We start from the raw sequence: 11,571 nt of genomic DNA on the forward strand, positions 1-11,571 counted from the left end.
AGTGTATAAATTAAAGCTGAAATAGAAATCTCAGAAGAAGGAATGGACAGATTTTCTGGTTGGAGGGCCAACATTAATTTCAACTTTGGACATGTTGAATTTGAGGTCTTTGGAGTCATTTAGTCGTTACCATTAGAGAACTGAACAGAGCTGGGAGTCCAAAATTCAGAAAAAAATCTGTATATGACAAAAATTTGGACCTAGCCTATGAGCAGTGGTTGAAGACACAGAAGTGATGCGATTGTCCAAAAATAGTAATGAAATATAAGAATCCCAGATGGATTCCAAGGTACAGTGATATATTAAATGAATGACTACAGAGAGAATAATATACAGAGGAGAGGTATCCAGGAAAGAGGTGACATGGACGTGAAAAGAGAAGAAATATACAGAAAGAGAGAAATGAAAAGTTTCCACAACCTCCTTATAAGATCAACTATTTAATAATTTTAAATTTAAATAATTTTTTGTTCTTTATTTTGAAATATCAAAATAATTGTGATCTCATTAGTATCTTTGAGCTATGCTCTTCAGATTGTGAAGTGTGGTCCACATGCATCAAAATCACCTAGGAGTGTGGTTTAAAATTCAACTCTACTCCAGAAATCTGAGTCAGTGATAAGGGATGTGGATCCAGGAATCTGACTTTCCTAGCTTTCCAGGTTTAGTCCTACTGTCTTACAAGGAATTTGGGGTAAGAGCTCCACTGAAGTGAAACTAAAAACTAGGATTTAGGATGTGAGGTTTGATGTTTAAAGATCTTTAATCCTGCTTTCTGCAGTGCTCAGACCAAGATTGTAAAAAATGGTTAACTGTATAAGAAAGATCAACCTAGTCATCAGTTTCTGAATCAGACTGAGAAGTTAATATATTTAGAAAACAAAATAGGTTCCTTTCATGAACCATTATCTATATATTTTTAATGATCAAAGTAAGATCCATAAAATGTCAATCTGATTAACAAAAGGAAATGAGAGTTTCAGCTATTCCAGCCAAGCCAGTAGATTTAAACTGTACACTAATTTTTAAGTGAACAGAAACCTTTAAAATATATGTCAAACTATTCTTTTTTTTTTTTTTAACATGAGGGTTAAAGAATAAATAAGGAGTTGAATGACCTACTCCTGTAATACAAATAATTACATAAGACACTTCATAAGAACAGGACAGATGTCTGGTTTGTCACAGCATGCCCACATTTAGCAGAGTGCTTGGTATATAAGCTACTCAATAAGTGTGATTTTAATAAATGAGTTTGAGATTCAAACAGAACAGTGTTCAGATACATATCTACCACACACCAATCCTTTGACCTTGAAAAATAATTGTAACCTCTCTGTTTTAGCCAGGGGTCTCTAGAGAAACAAAGCTAATAGAATATATTCAGATATATAGAATGAGATTATGAGGAATTGGCCGAGCAATTATGATTCATGGCTGAGAAGTCCCACAATCTGCCATCTGCAAGCTGGAGGCCCAGGAAAGCTGGCAGTGTGGTTCCAGTCCAAACTGACAGGCCTGAGAACCAGGGGAGCCAATGGTGTAAGTCCCAGTCCGAGTCTGAAGGCCCCAAAATCAGGAGCACTGATTTCCAAGGGCAGAAGAGAGCTGTTCCAGCTCAAGTAGAGAGAGCAAATTTGCCCTTCCTCCTTCTTTTTGTTCTATTCAGGCCCTCAATAGATTGGATGATGCCAACCTGCATTGGTGAGGGCCATCTTCTTTACTCTGTTGTCTACCGTTTCAAATATTAATCTTTTCAGGTGACACCCTTACAGACACACCCAGAAATCACGTTTTACCAGCTATTTGGACATCCCTTTGTCCATCAAGCTGATGCATAAAGTTAACTATCACATTCTCTCAGTTAATTTTCCTGTAAGCTTGTTCTGGCCTTACATGGTAAAGTGTGTGAAAAGTGACTCACAGAGCATAAGCAGTCAAAATATGCAGAGGTAAATTGAACTTGAAGCTATCATAGCTTAAGTCAGGGCCTCTTACTTGCATATGCCCCTTCCAAAGCCTTGTATGGGGCTCTACTAATGGGTTAACGTGATCTGTTTTTTTGTAATGTTTGCAAAAGTAACATTTTTTATATTATTTTTATAAGAAAGGGTCCCCTAAATGAGCTTTAGGCCTCACAAAACTTGGCTTTGTCCATGAATATATGATAAGTAGTAGTATTATTTGAAAAAGAAATTTTATACAACCTATAGAAAATTCCTAGCACATTACTGGCACACAGTAAATGTATTATTTTTACGTATGTTATAAATTGCTGATTTATAATATAGACTGTTCCAGCAATGTACATGGTAGTTTATAAATATACAGAAAATATATAAAAATAAAAAGTGGAAGAAGATATAATAGAAGTTTTCTAACAGAAGAGAGGTAAGATGAATCCATACACATTCTAGCAGTCAAAGCAAAATGAAATAAAATTGGGTATTTATTTCACAGTGTGCATGAGCAGATGAAGTAAGTGCTAAGTAGAAACTCAACTATTTCCAGTATGAAGTAAAATATTTATTCTAGGAGTTTTTCATTAAAAGAAAAGTGTAATGTACTGAACAATGTCTTTAGGGCATCTTTAGAGTAAAATCAGCAAATGATATCATATATATGTTAAAGACCCCATAAGAAAAGCGTGATCATAATTTTAGTCTTACTTTTTAGATCGTATAAATTCTTTGTAAAAGGATGTGAAAAAAGGAAAATTTGTGTGTTTATTAAGGTAGGTACGGAGTTGTTGAATAAGGATTCTCATAGAGGAGCTAGGAAACGCCAGTTGATTACAAGAGATTTGCATTGTGAGATGGGTCACAGTCAGATAGTAGTTTTATAGCCAAAAAAGGAAAAATTTATTGTGCAGTGACCCGAGTGGTGGGGAGGTAGTTAAAAACTGATAACAAACATTTGGGCTGGAGAAATTGACTCCAGAAGTCGTTATACAGAATCCTACGGAGGTGGCCCGTGCCGGCCCCGCGCCCATCGCGCCCCTCACCTGCCTCGCGCCGTTGCGACCTCACGCCCCACCCCGCCCCGCGCCCTTCATGATGCCGCGCCCCTCACGCCCCTCACGCCAGTCGCGTCCCCCACGTCCCTCGTGCCCTCGCGACCTCACGCCCCTCACGCCACCGTGACCTCACGCCCCTCACCTCCCTCGCGCCGTTGCGACCTCACGCCCCACCCCGCCCCGTGCCCTTCATGATGCCGCGCCCCTCGCGCCCGTCACGCCCGTCGCGCCCCTCACGTCCCTCGCGTCCTCACGTCCCTCGCGACCTCACGCCCCTCGAGACCTCTCGCCCCTCACGCCACCGTGACCTCACGCCCCTCGCGTCCTTCGCGTCCCTCACGTTCCTCGCGCCCTCGCGACCTCACGCCCCTCACGCCATCATGACCTCACGCCATCATGACCTCACTCCCCTCGCGCCCTTCGCTCCCCTCATGCTGTCGTGTTCCCGGCGCCGTATCGCCGGGCGGGAAGCAGCGAGAGCCAGGCGCCAGAGAACGTTCGCCGCTTGTGCAGCTCAGCGAGGGCGAGGCCGGAGGAGGCGAAGGCGGCTGCGTCCCAGAGACCTGGGCGCCACCAGCTCCGGCCCAGAAGATGATTGAAGAACCTGAGAGCAAGCGTAACATGGCAGAGAAGAGGCAGCTGTTCGTAGAAATGCGTGCTCAGAATTTTGATGTCCTATGATTATGAACTGACAGATTGCAAAGTACGATTTGTATAAAAAACGATGCAGCCTCCATCTTGCGGGTCTCTGGAACATGCTGGAAGCCTTTCAAGACGATGGCCTTGATACACTGGACTCATCCCCTGAGATCAGTGTGTCCCGCCTCGCGACCGACCCTCATCCATCTACTTCCAGCTGAGCACGTGCCTTCCTTCTCATGAGTCGACGTGGACCAGCCCCTCAGCTCCTCCGCGACTTCGTGATTGCTGCTGTGACAGTGAGGCCCGAGGCAAGTTGATGGTATTTGCTGTTAAAGCTGTGTTAGCATGTGTGGTGGGAAAATGCTGGACAAGTTGAGATATGTTTTGTCCCAGATGTCAGATTCCAGTGGCTTAATGCTATTTAGCAAGTTTGACCAGTTTCTGAACGAAGTTCTAAAGTTCCCAGCAGCTGTCTTTGAAGGGCCATCTTTTGGTTACACAGAGCACTCAGCCTGCACCTGTTTTTCACAGCCGAAAAAGAGAAAGCTGAATATGTCTTTAGACACAGCAAAGGCTGATCCTCCTCCCTGGGGCCTTGTCTGGCTACCTCTCAAGCATAGGCTTGCCCACACGAAGGAGGTCTGCCATCCCGTGGAGTGCTCCAGTTTCCAGTGTGAGGTGGAGTGCTCCTATTCCTGGTTTGAGCATGGGATGGGCTTCTGGTACCCATGCCGGCAGTTGCCACACCCCCAGCTCTGCCAAAATTGCTTTTTGTGTGGCCATGCCAGTGTCTCTCACGGCAACCAATACCAGGTGAAGGAGCATTCCTCCTTGGTAACTGCTTTGTGTCTCAGTCTGTGTCCCTAACAGTTCGTCTGTTTCATCAGTAACAACACTAGGGGCACTTTCCTCATAGATGCCTACCATAAATAAGGGTGTAGTGTAATGAAATATTAACACTTACATTTATGACGGGGCTTGCAGATGTGTTGTGCTTCATCACTTGATTTGAAAAGCAGAGTTTTTAAAGTATGGGGAAATGGAGTTACAATGACATTTGACAAAGGTCCCTTTTATTCAGTAAATTGGAATGTGACAGTGCTCCCTTTCCGAGTGAAAGGTGTCTTGTTTTAAAATTGTACAAGGGCTACCACCCCCACCCCAAAAGACTAAACTCTCTGAGCTTTAAGGAAGATTTAAAGTTCTTTTTTTCAAGCAAGTTGACTTCGTGCTTATAGGGTTTAAATGTTGCAAAGAAAGCTGCATGAAATGAAGTTAAATTTTTGATTCTCAAGTTGGGGAAATACTGTATTTTACAATTGCCACGTGGATGTCTTTACTTTCTAAAATAGTCTTTTAAGTAACAACATTTGGGTGGAGCTCAATGTCTCATTTTTCTGTGGTGTTTATTAATCATGTAATAAGTTCAGCACCAATCATTTTTCCTTCCCTTCTCTCAGTTTATTTACAGTTTTAAAAATGTCATACTTTTATTTCCAAACAGTTTCTAGAGCCTCGTTTTAAAACCTTTTCCTTTAGTTTTTATTGGTTAGTTTACTAGAAGGTAGAAAAATATACAGAGTCATAAGTATAATTCAGGATCTAAGTTCTCAGGCCTATTCATCCTACTGGATGAAAGCTTTGATAAGTGGGGGTTTTTCCTCTCTTTTTTTTTTTTTTCTTTTTCCTAGTTAACCTTCTTAAAAGTCAATCAAGAAGAAAGCAAGTAAGTTCATATCAGGGATTAGTTAAAAACAAAAACCAAACTTTAATCAAGTGTATACTTTACTTCCTACATTTCTAACAATGTCTTAGGTATAATTTTTTTATCAGATAGGTTTTCAGTTACAGTTAAACCATATAATTTTGTTAAACTGAACATCCTATCCTGGGTATTGTTGTGTTGTAAATTCCAGTATTTTTATTTTTTTTAGTTGAGGTGTCATTATTTTACATTTTTTAAACAAACAAAGGAAAAAAAAATAACAGTAGTTTCTTCTCTTTTTCATTGACTCAGGAGAATTTATAGATTTTCAAATAGTTACTTTTTCTTAAAGTACAAGTATCCCACTGTGTTAATTGACTTGTTAACATTTTCAATTGTTTTTGGTTAGAGTCTTAACTCTTTACACTGAAATCGCTCTTTGCCCTATTACCTTTTTTTAAATTTACTTATTTATTTATTTTTTAAAATATTTTTTAACATCTTTATTGGAGTATGATTGCTTTACATTGTTGTGTTACTTGCTGCCTATTACCTTTCATAAGGCTTGGATTCTCTGGAATGTATCTACTGAAAATCCTCATCCTAGATATTGGGGCTAGGAGATGAACTTGTTTTTCACCTTAGTTTGAACTTACTCCTTCAGCTAATTTATAACCCTTATAGAAATGGGAATTTTACGTTTATTTAAAGATAAATGACTGTTTGAATATTGCTTTCTGATTTACAGAGCAGTTTTTCACGGGAAAAACTCTGTTGAATTTTTCCATTGCTCTGTAACATACATAAATTGAAGTACAGAAATCACAAGTGAATTCTTATATTTCTGTTTAAACTTCACAACACTCTTGTGAAGTAAGTCATTTCTATTCATTGTTATTTTTATTTCAGCTTTATTTTTTTCTAGTTTATTAGTTCATTTTTGTTATAGTGAGTTAAGATTTAGGGAAAAATCAAGTATTATCAGCATGCATAATTTTGAAGCTGGTATCATAAATGTATCAGTTTTGGATTTTGACGAGTATATACATTATGTAGTAGATGCATGCTGGTAAGGCCTTTTAGCAATATATGTGTGTGTGTGTGTGTGTGTGTGTGTCTGTGTGTGTGAGTATAACTTGTTTTCAAGATTAGGACTATGTGCAATACCCTTGTTCTTTGAGGAAGATATCAGTGAATTTTGAGGCTGATGTGAGTAAAGAAGTTTCCACTTAACAAAAAGATGTGTAATCAGTTAAGTAGTAATTACTTTGAAGATTGTCCACTGTATCTGTACTAATATTTTGAATGAATGTTTCTCTGTGTTCACAACAGATGAATTTAGCGTGCATTTAACCAGCTTCTATATGAATTTACATTGCAGATTTGACATGTCTAGTGTTGGTGTTTGGAAGTTTATTTTGATTTTTCCGAAAGTTTTCATTTAATATTTTATCTAAGTAACTAGCAATATAATTTCTTATTCTTCTAGTCATCAATCCATTCATTTGCCTTTACTATAGAAAAAAAAAAGCCACATGGTACTATTAAAAAAACAAAACAAAACAAAAGAATCCTAGGAACAAGCCCTCATTGTAGTAGTAAAGCATGAAGCATGATGGTGGCTAAGAGGCCCTGATATAGAAGCTCAGCAATTTAAGGAATAAAAGGGCATTCCACAAACAAATAATAGGGTAACTTTATTCTTTTCAATGACATCTGTTTTGTCCTAGAAAAGCTCAATTAAAAATTAACATTTTATGGTCTGGAAGTCCAGTGGTTAGGACTTGGCGCTTTCACTGCTGAGGCCCAGGTTCAGTCCCTGGTTGGGGAACTAAGATCCCGCAAGCTGCAGGGCATGGCCAAAAAAAAAAAAAAAATTAAAATTTTCTATGCACAGTATCTAAAACGTGAATCCTCTAGATCAGGAATAGATAAACTTTTTCTGTAAAGAGTCAGAGAGTAAAGATTTTGGGCTTTGCAGGCCATACTGTCTCTGTCACAGCTTCTCCATAATAGCAGAAAAGCAGCCATAAAAAATTGGTGAATGAACGGAGATGGCTATGAGCCAACAAAAATTTATTTACAGACCCTGAAATTTAAATATCCTATAGCATCACAAAAAAATATTCTTATTTTGATTTTTTTTCAATAATTTAAAATTGTAAAACCATTCTTAAATAGTGGGCTGTACAAAAAGAGGTGGCAGGCTGGATTTTACCATTAGGATATAGTTTGCCAACCCTTGGCCTACATGTTTTTCAGTAGGGTTCCTCTCCTGCCACCAACAGTAGAATAACTTTGACTAGACCTAATTATAATGAACCTCATAGATGGCTAGGAATAGAGTTCTCCTAACTTAAGTCCAAAATGACATTTTATCATTCTAAACAAAGTATCCCAAAATAATAAAGAATTTGTTATATCTTGAGAAAACATTTTTTAATAACATGTTTTAATAACATGAAGTAAACTTGTCATATTCTCTGTTGGAATTTTTGGAAATAAGCACCAAGATATCTTATATGTAGGTAAGTCTTTGCCTTCTTTAAAATTATTTTGAAAAAATCTTAATTCTCCCTCATTTTAATCTGCATGTCTGATTTAAATGCTTAATGATTCTGTGAATATTGATTGAGAATAATTTAACTTTTTAAAACTTCTTAGTTTTATACATAGCAGTTTCTCATTAATATGTAAACATTTATAAAAGTTTGAAAGTAAAAATCATATGGCCTGAGCTTTGCTATTCACCTTTCAGTATGTAAAAGAACATTCAATATCTTATTTTTAAGCTCTTCAACTTATATGCAAATAGCTATTTACCAAGTTATTTTAAATAATGTAACAAAATGCCTAAACCCTCCAATCAAAACACAATGCCAGGATCTTGACCTACATCTAAATATTTAGTCTTCTTATGTGATGTACCAACATTCTGAATTTTATGTTTATCATTTCATTATTTCCCAAGTATATAATTTGTACACATCTACATATATATATATATATATATATAGGCAAAAATATATTTTTTTATGTTTTAACTTTGTAAAAGAGGTATCACTCTTTATTCAGTCCTTTTGGACTCTACCCACTGACTATAGTGGCACTAAGATTTACTATATATATTTCACTGTAGCTTATTCATATTGACTACTTGTAAAATATTCCAATGTGGGAATATAGCACAGTTTATTCTTTCATTTACCCATTTAGAAGAAATGAGTTGTTTTTGCTATTATGAGAACAGCATTTCTATGAATATTCTTACATATGTCTCTTATTAATATTCAAGAGTTTCTCATAGATATGTATCTAGATGTTGAATAGCTAGACCATAGCATATATGAGTGTTCGACTTCAGGAGGAAATGTCAGAATGGTTTCATAGTGGCTGCATAGTGGTTTCAAACTTCTATTTACTACTAGCAATGTATAGCAGATTCTGTTGACCCACATCTCTCCTACACTTTGAACAGAATTTCTCATTTTGCCAGTAGAATGCTTATAAAATGCGATTTAACTGTGGTCTTTATTTGCATTTTCCTGAAGACCAGTAATCTTGAACTTCTCTGTTTATTCCTTTGGCAGTTTTTCTTTTGGGATATTTGTGCTTATATATTCTTCTTGATATTGATCTAGTTGTGTGTATGGTGAATGTCTTTTTCCAGTTTGTAACTTAGCTTTGAAATGTCTTTAATTTAAAAAGTAATCTTTGATGAATAAAAGTGATTAACCTTAGTATTTTAAGTTTAGTAATCTTCTCTTTTATAGAAAATTGTTTTCATGCATTATTTAAGACACCACATGTATGCTGAACTCTAAAAATATTCACTTATAATTTTGTTCAGTGTTCAAATGTTATCTTTTTTTAGATTTAGTCCTAAATCCATATGGAAGTGATAGTTTTGTTGTTTGTTTTTTTTTTTTGCGGTATGTGGGCCTCTCACTGTTGTGGCCTCTCCCGTTGCGGAGCACAGGCTCCGGACGCACAGGCCCAGCGGCCATGGCTCACGGGCCCAGCCGCTCTGCAGCATGTGGGATCTTCCCAGACCGGGGCACGAACCCGTTTCCCCTGCATCGGCAGGCGGACTCTCAACCACTGCGCCACCAGGGAAGCCCCCGGAAGTGACAGTTTTAAATGGTGTGAGGTAGGAATCCAACATTAACATTTTTCCATATAAATTATTTTTCCAACTCAATTTATCGAACCATCTCTTCATTCCTACTCATTTGTCATACCACCTCTGGCCTATGTCTAACATCTATCTATACCTACATGGGTCAGTCAATTTCTGATTGATCAACTGGTTAATTTGCTTCTTGTACACAAAAACCACACTGTCATATTTGCCATTTCATAAAGAATCATAGTAATTGTTCTACTTTTATACACACATGCTCTCATGCACAGGAGCACACACACACACACACACACTTCTTGGACATTTTAGAATCGTCTCTTAAGTTCTCTGACATATCCTGTTGGAAATTGCATTGAATCTAAAGATTAAAGAGAAATGATATCTTTATAATATACTTTTTATATATGAACACAGTTTACCTGTTCATCTATTTAGTCTTCTTCAGTATTTCTTAATAAAGTTTTTATAATTTCCCCAGGAAAGTTCTTAAACATATTTTTGTTAGATTTATTCCTGATTATATCATATTATCTCTTAGTCTCATAAATGGCATACTTCCTTTATTACATTTTCTAGTTATTTACTGCTGATATACAGAAATGCATTACTGTTTCTACATTAATTTTATACCCAGCTTATAATGCATACTCTCTTATTGTCTTAAATAACTTATCCATGTATTCTTTGGGGTTTTCAATGTAAACTTAAATATAGACACAGTTCATTAATTTTGGCTCTCTTCATTACTTTATAAAGTATCTAGAGCTTTAACTTTCTAGGTTCATACCATTTTACAGCCCTCCCCAATTTTGATACATACAGTTTTCATAGCCTTTCAATTCCAAATATTGTTTTTTTTTTTTGTTTTTTGTTTTTTGTTTTTTTTTTTTTGTGGTACGCGGGCCTCTCACTGTTGTGGCCTCTTCCGTTGCGGAGCACAGGCTCCGGACGCGCAGGCTCAGCGGCCATGGCTCATGGGCCCAGCCGCTCCGCAGCATGTGGGATCCTCCCAGACCAGGGCACGAACCCGTGTCCCCTTCATCGGCAGGTGGACTCTCAACCTCTGCGCCACCAGGGAAGCCCCCAAATATTGTTTCAATTTTCATTATGATTTCTTCTTAAACCCATGCATTAGTTGGGAGGCTTTCTATGTTTCCAAACATTCAGGGATTTCTTTTTTTTAAGTTTACTCTTTATTATTTAACTCTAAAGTAATTATTTTGTTACAAAGATCTTGGTCTGTATTACATCTATTTTTTAATATATTGAAAGTTTTTTTTATTTCCTAATACCTAGTCAGTTTTTTAAATGCTTCATATTTGCTTAAAAGAAAATGTGTATTATTTCACTGTTAAATACATAAATCTCTTGTATGTTATTTTAATTCTATTTTAAACACATGGTCCATCTGTTCTAATATTTCTGCTTCTGTTCAAATCTGTTACCTTGCAGGCTTTTTTTTTTTTTTTTTTTTTTTTTTTTTAAATGATTGTGCCCCTCCAGTGTCTTCGTGAGTTCATTTTACCCTAGGAGGAGAAGTGTATCTGTGGGACAGAGAGTAATTTACTCTGCCTTTTTATAACTTGAATCTCTGCAGCAAAGGGACCAGCAATTTTAAATGACCTTAAACATATGAAAAGAGATAAGGGAATTTGAAACAAGAGCATAGAACAGCCTAACTACTGTCTTAAGCATTTTGCATGGGGTGAAGTTGGACACATGCTCAGTGGACAGAGAACAGATAAGCCCAGGGGTGGCCCTGTACCTATGTACAGCCCTATGAACAGATAAGTCCTATCTATCAGAGAACTATAGTCAATTACTCACCTTCCTAAAAACAACTCTTAGGTCTGAATTTCACCCTTCTCCTAGAACACCATGATAAAATTCAGATTTTTACTTCAGGAGGACTGGGTGGGACCTGAGATTCTGCATTTCTCACAATTTCCAAAATGATCATTATGCTGTTGGTCCTAGACATCACTTCAAGTGGCTGGGCTAGATTAAAATTCCCCAGTTTAGAGGAGAGAATCAGAAAGCAACTGCCCTAAAACCATTATTGCC

At 37.3% G+C, this 11,571-nt stretch overlaps 1 pseudogene across 1 annotated transcript; it reads left to right on the plus strand.

The window, feature by feature from the left end:
* The first annotated feature begins 3,607 nt into the window (after window positions 1-3,607).
* Window positions 3,608-4,525, plus strand: LOC309816038 (dystrobrevin beta-like; annotated as a pseudogene). Its single transcript has one exon. The product of its transcript is annotated as a dystrobrevin beta-like (transcript).
* Window positions 4,526-11,571: the final 7,046 nt, after the last annotated feature.

Source organism: Mesoplodon mirus (assembly GCF_964341445.2).
Source record: "Mesoplodon mirus genome assembly, chromosome: 2".
NCBI classification, from domain to species: Eukaryota; Metazoa; Chordata; class Mammalia; order Artiodactyla; family Ziphiidae; genus Mesoplodon; species Mesoplodon mirus.